Source organism: Herpailurus yagouaroundi, unplaced genomic scaffold (genome assembly GCF_014898765.1).
Source record: "Herpailurus yagouaroundi ecotype Mexico unplaced genomic scaffold, PumYag 165, whole genome shotgun sequence".
NCBI classification, from domain to species: domain Eukaryota; kingdom Metazoa; phylum Chordata; class Mammalia; order Carnivora; family Felidae; genus Herpailurus; species Herpailurus yagouaroundi.
This window is the reverse complement of record NW_024412406.1, coordinates 33,172,176-33,177,529: the sequence shown is the minus strand read 5'-3', so window position 1 is coordinate 33,177,529 and position 5,354 is coordinate 33,172,176. Positions and strand designations below refer to the sequence as shown.

Genomic DNA, 5,354 nt, shown 5'->3' with positions numbered 1-5,354 from the left:
TAAAATATTGTGTTTATTTAACCCCTGTAAGCTGATCTCCTTTGTCGTCGTGAACTGGCTAGGCAGCTAAGAACCCACATTCCTTCCATAGTTAATAAAAACTTCATATTTTTCTCTGTATTCATAAATTTAATTACACTCAGACCCTTTTAATCTATATCGGTTTTTCAAAATTTACCTAGATTAAGAAAACATGAGCCCCTCCCCCTTCCACATGCAACGTAATCATAATCTTTGGATAAAAGGCACAACTTGAGAATTCATTTTGCCAGTTTCGTCAACAAATCATCTTGTATCTTTTTTGATTTTCTGACCTGGAGACGGTAGAGATGTAAATTGACTTGGCTATGATTCCTCCCAAGATTTATACTTTGAATGCCTGCATTGTTTAGCCTTATTAAAACAAAACCAAACCACCAAGAGAAGAGAAAAAAAGCTGTTTCTAACTTACTTCACCCATGACTCTTTGTAAATTCTTTGAAGCATCCAGCTTGTATTTGGGATTGGTACATCTTCTCTGAAAGTCAAGAAGGTGAGAGACCTCAGGGATGCCCCTACCCAGAGGAATCTTGGGACACGAGATCAGTAGTGCTTCCTTGGCCCCTCCCGGGTGCTTTCTGAAAATCAGTGACATTTCTGTAAAGGGTTTTGTGCCTGTTGAGAGACATAAATGCAATTTATCAGCATCTAGGTACTCTGTGTCCCCAGGCACCCACGTACAGATGAAAGCTTATCGTCTGGCTCCTGGCAGAAATCCTTCCCAGTGCGACCTCCTTCGCGCGAATCTTCTCTAAACAACATCTGTTCAAATGGTGCTTCAGAACCGTCTTCTCACGTGTAATGAAGGACACCGAGACTCCCTGTTAATTGAAATGTTTGTCTTCATTTCCAAAGCTTGGCGTTCTCCCCTCTTCCCTACCTGTTTCCTTGGAGAGTTTTTAGAATTCCGTCTGGGCAGACCCATCTGCCAAGCGTCCCCTCCTCTGTTCATATCTTTTGGCCACCATTTGGCTTTGCCCTGATTTGATTTGTAAGAGAGAAATCTCTGTTTCCACCAAAAGAAAGAAAAGAAATAAAAGCTAAAACAAAATGAAACCTTTATGTGTTGCAGAAAATTATTTTTCCCCCTATTTAATTGTTCGTTGAAATTCTTACAAGAACACCGTACTCAAACGTTTGGTCCGAGGAAGGCTTTAAACATAAGAGGCCCCTCGCAGCTTTCTCATCTGCAAGTCAGCTAGCGTTCAGCTCTTTGGAACACGGGAGAGGAACAATCGTTCGATTTCCTTTTCTGCCTCTAAGGAGCGGAGCTGCAGGGAGAACCACTCTGAAGTGTTCTCCCTTTCCAGTAAGGCTCAGGGGCGTACTGTGGATTACAACTCTAAAATTTGCGACCAGGTTTCCATCCCCAAACCGGACAATATTCTTTCCCCAGTCTTCTTTGTCTGGAGATACCAGAGGGGAGAAGGGCCGGTGACATTTCAAACCTCACGTGTGTTCTCTGTGTCGACTCCGCTGGCTGTTTACCTGTAAGATCACTGGACGGAGCAGGATGGCCTTTCAGGCCAATGTGCCGTAGGCCACGTGTTCCCTCCTTAGCCGCCATGTGAAGGCGGTGACCATGTCTTTGACCTGATGGCATGGGTGTTTCCTGGGTCATCTGGCCATGTGCTTAAACCTTCCAAGTGATAATGATAAAAACATGCAGAAGTGTTTGCATGAGGACGGGTAGGGCTTCACCGCCATTGAGTTTCAGGACGCACTGCCAGCACGTGACATGGGGCTGTTTGTTGGTGACTCTACGAAATGCTCGGCGAACGTGGAGTGCCCTACCAGAGCTATGAACAAGATGCTGACAGAATGATTTGTATCTCTTTGTCTGCCCTTGTGGGCAATACATTTCATGGCCGCCTCATTTGCCACCATATAACCTGTTCCTGCTACGCTGCCTGATGAATACGAGGCATTCTTTGACTATGTGCTCAGTGAATGAATCAATGAACGGTAAGGGGCATTTTCTGCTTTGAGAAATTGGGGAATATTTTACAGCAAAATTAACAGGGAGAGCCCAAGACTGTCCTGGAGGGTTCGTGCATTCAAATAATATTCTTTTTGTCTCCTGTCTCTCCCCACCGAGAAGGATTTGCCGCTTAAACACACTTGCTGTCGTTACAATTGCAGTGCTAGAAGCGCGTTGGTACATCTCCTGGTGTGGAACAGACGTACGGATTCTGTAAAGGGAACAAATCTTCCAGGTTGTGTTGTATCGTACTGACTTTTGTGTCCCAGAGGCTTTACGGGCAGAGGAGACACTGGCTTTGGATCCTACGGCAAAACCCCAGACACCTACTGACCAGCAGACGATTTTTCATTTTTGAATTTCTAAGTCCAATTTCTATTTGGCAACTCAATATGCTTGAAAGCAAATTTTTGCAGAAAGCCTGACAGAGGTGGGACGGGGGAGTGGAGAGGGAGAGGGTGGAGTGGGGAGGGGAAGGGGAGAGGGACAGGGAGAGGTGTCACCTGATTTCTAAATTTCTCAGCACATCAAGTATGAACCCTGGGAGCTTAGAGCCCTGCCCACAGCATGCAGAAGGGCATGGTGCGGTGGCACCTCCAGGGAAAAAGAGGGATTTCATCAGGCAGGGAGCAAGCCCGTAGCCCCACCCCTTAGTAGCACGGAAGGCTCTTGGGAAGAAGGAAGAGAGGTTGCAGGCTCACATGTGATGGGTAGTTGGTTGCTTCAGAGACACGCAGATTAGCGCCAGAGAACCTCAAGAACTGAGGGCTAGAAGCACCCTTCCCCTCCCAGAATAGGAGGGTTGCAGCTACCAGGAAAAGCCCACAGCCACGGCCACCTGAGCCTCTACGGCCATGCGGGCTGCTGCCCACCCCACTGTGCCTGGCTGACAGCTTGAGGAAGAGAGAAGGAGTGGGCAAAATCAGAAAGACTGAGCCTGCGCCCAGTGAGCCCGATTTGTCCAAAGGGGGATACTTTAAACGGCCCCGAGGGAGATTTAAAATGCTGCAGGTGGGGCTTGCCAGGAAGGTCAGATCGTCACGGTTACCTTGTCCATTCATCTCCTTACCCACCGTTCTGTCCTTAGCACCCGTGTCACTGCAGATGAGTGAGTGGGGCCCCCGAGACGCCCTGCAGGGGCAGAACGAGTGCTCGGGCACCAAGCACAGCTCCTGGCACACAGGAACTCCTCAAGTATAACCAGGTAGGAGTAACCACCTCTAGTACTCATGTAGAAATTCTCAGCACATCTTCTTTGACATGAGAATGGCCTGGACTAGTCCCGAAGTTCTTTTAATCTGGTTATCTACTGATGATTATGCAGAAATACTGGCTCCAAGGAGGCTTGGCTTCCTTGTTGGATATATGCATGCATACATATTTGTTCTCTCTTCTTCCTATCTCTCCTTCATCAGGCCAGTAACAGTTTGGATTATTTATGTTTCAACTCCAAAATTAAGTAGGGTGGCCACCATGGTGCTTCTGTTTTCACTTTTTATTTTCAACTTTCTGCTTCTAAACTGCAAAGTTTTACAGTGTGCCGCACCTCCTACTGCTCTCACTTCGTTCTTCTTTTCTCTTCCCAGTTCTGTTCTTCTCTTTTCCCTTCCTCTCCCAACTCCCCACAAAGCCATGCAGTGATCGGCTTCAGTCCTGAGTCCAGGGCTTCTACTTAGAGTCCACAGCTCATGTCACATGCAATGGTCTTGCCCTAGTCGCTGGGGGAGACGGATCATGAAAAATGGTTCCAATTCTCCATCCCTCCCTAGAAAGGTATCTATACCGTATATGGTGTGATATGATAGTTCTCCTGTTGAGAGGTTCATCTGTGTCCCCACTCGTTAAGTCTGGGCCGTGTAGTGATTTCCCTTGGTCAATAGAATGGGATGGAATGTGCCAGTTCCAAGTCTAACTCTCAAGGGGTCTTGTGTGCATCCTCTCTCTATCTTAGAATCCTGCCACTTGTTTGTGAAAAGTCCAGGCTGATGGTCAGAGAACGAGAGGCTGTGAGGAGCCCGACTGAGCCATTCTTGCCAGTGGAGTCTCAGCCGACCTGCGCTGATAACGGGATCATGGGCGAGCCCAAATTAAATCCACGAGCCCTTCCCATGTCGACAGAGCTTCCTGGCCAGTCCACAGACCCATGAGAGACAATAAACAGTTGCTTTCTTAAACCACGAAGTCTTGGGGTGGTTTGTTAGGCAGCAATAGCTAACTGATAGTCAATAGCCATCTTCTGCTGCTACCTCCGAAGGATTGTTTTCTAGTCCTTATAGCAGAGACTTATACAGGTTACCCCAAATCTGTGTCCTTTTTCATCATAAGCGTACAGCTGTGCTATATGTTCTCACCTCCACGTGTCCGTGTGACTGAGCTCTGGCGAACGGAATACGTGCAGAAGCGATGTGGGGCACTTCCAAGTCTGGAAGTTCCTGGAATCCATTTCCCCCATCTGGCTGAATGGAGAGACACTGAGGAGGGCAGATCCAGAGTATGGAAGACGCGGGGCTTCGTGCGCGACCGTGTGGAAGACCGCTACTCACCGGGATCATCTCCCGGTGCGAGTTTTGTGCGAGTGAGACGTTAATCTCAGTCGTGCCAACTTACTGAGGCCTGGGGTTCATTTGCAGCAGCTGGGGTTGTTCGCTGTCGCCACTGCTCTGCTCCTCTTACCTGGCCTCTCTGTGGCCCTGGGCCATGCTGACCGCCCTCTCTTATGGCATTTTTCCCCCTGGTTTCCTTGATCTCCTACATTATAATTTTCCCACACATATATCAATGGTTCTCCATTACTTTCAAGAAGATAAGGTCCGGAATTCTTAGCATGCCTTTGTCTCTGCTAATGCTTTTGTTTACCTCTCCGCCCTTCTGTCTCTCCACCATTGCCTTCTAACTCTGTGCGTTTATATAAACACGTCATGCTCTCGTGTGCTCTGAGGTCTGATATTTGTTCTCTCTCCTGGAAATAGTCTTCCCACTTTTTGCCCTACTAACTTTTGCTACCATTTTGGATCTGGTCTATCATTTGTTCCAAGAATCCTGGGGCCCCAAGGCTGGGCGAACAGCCACTGTGGACTGTGAGGGGGTTCTGTGTCTACCCCAATCCCAGGACTTACTGTTGTACCAGAGCTTTGCCTCTCCTCACCAGCGGACTCTATGCGCTGAGCTATTTTAGCCCACCGTGCTCACTATTGCATACGTACCCTAAATGCGCAAACCCACACATGCCATTTAGTCATGCTAATAACCATTGAGTGAGTGCATCAATTAATGAGTTGGGCAAGACTAGGGAAAAAGAGGGCGTGAAATCTAGAAATTAGACTCAGAGTTCAAT

At 47.7% G+C, this 5,354-nt stretch overlaps 1 long non-coding RNA gene across 1 annotated transcript; it reads left to right on the top strand.

Annotated features, from left to right (window-relative positions):
* Positions 1 to 364: 364 nt before the first annotated feature.
* LOC121038288 (uncharacterized) lies at positions 365 to 4,201 on the top strand. Its single transcript, XR_005794286.1, has 4 exons — positions 365 to 2,004; positions 2,141 to 2,255; positions 3,108 to 3,224; positions 3,997 to 4,201. It is a non-coding gene; the product is annotated as an uncharacterized LOC121038288 (long non-coding RNA).
* Positions 4,202 to 5,354: the final 1,153 nt, after the last annotated feature.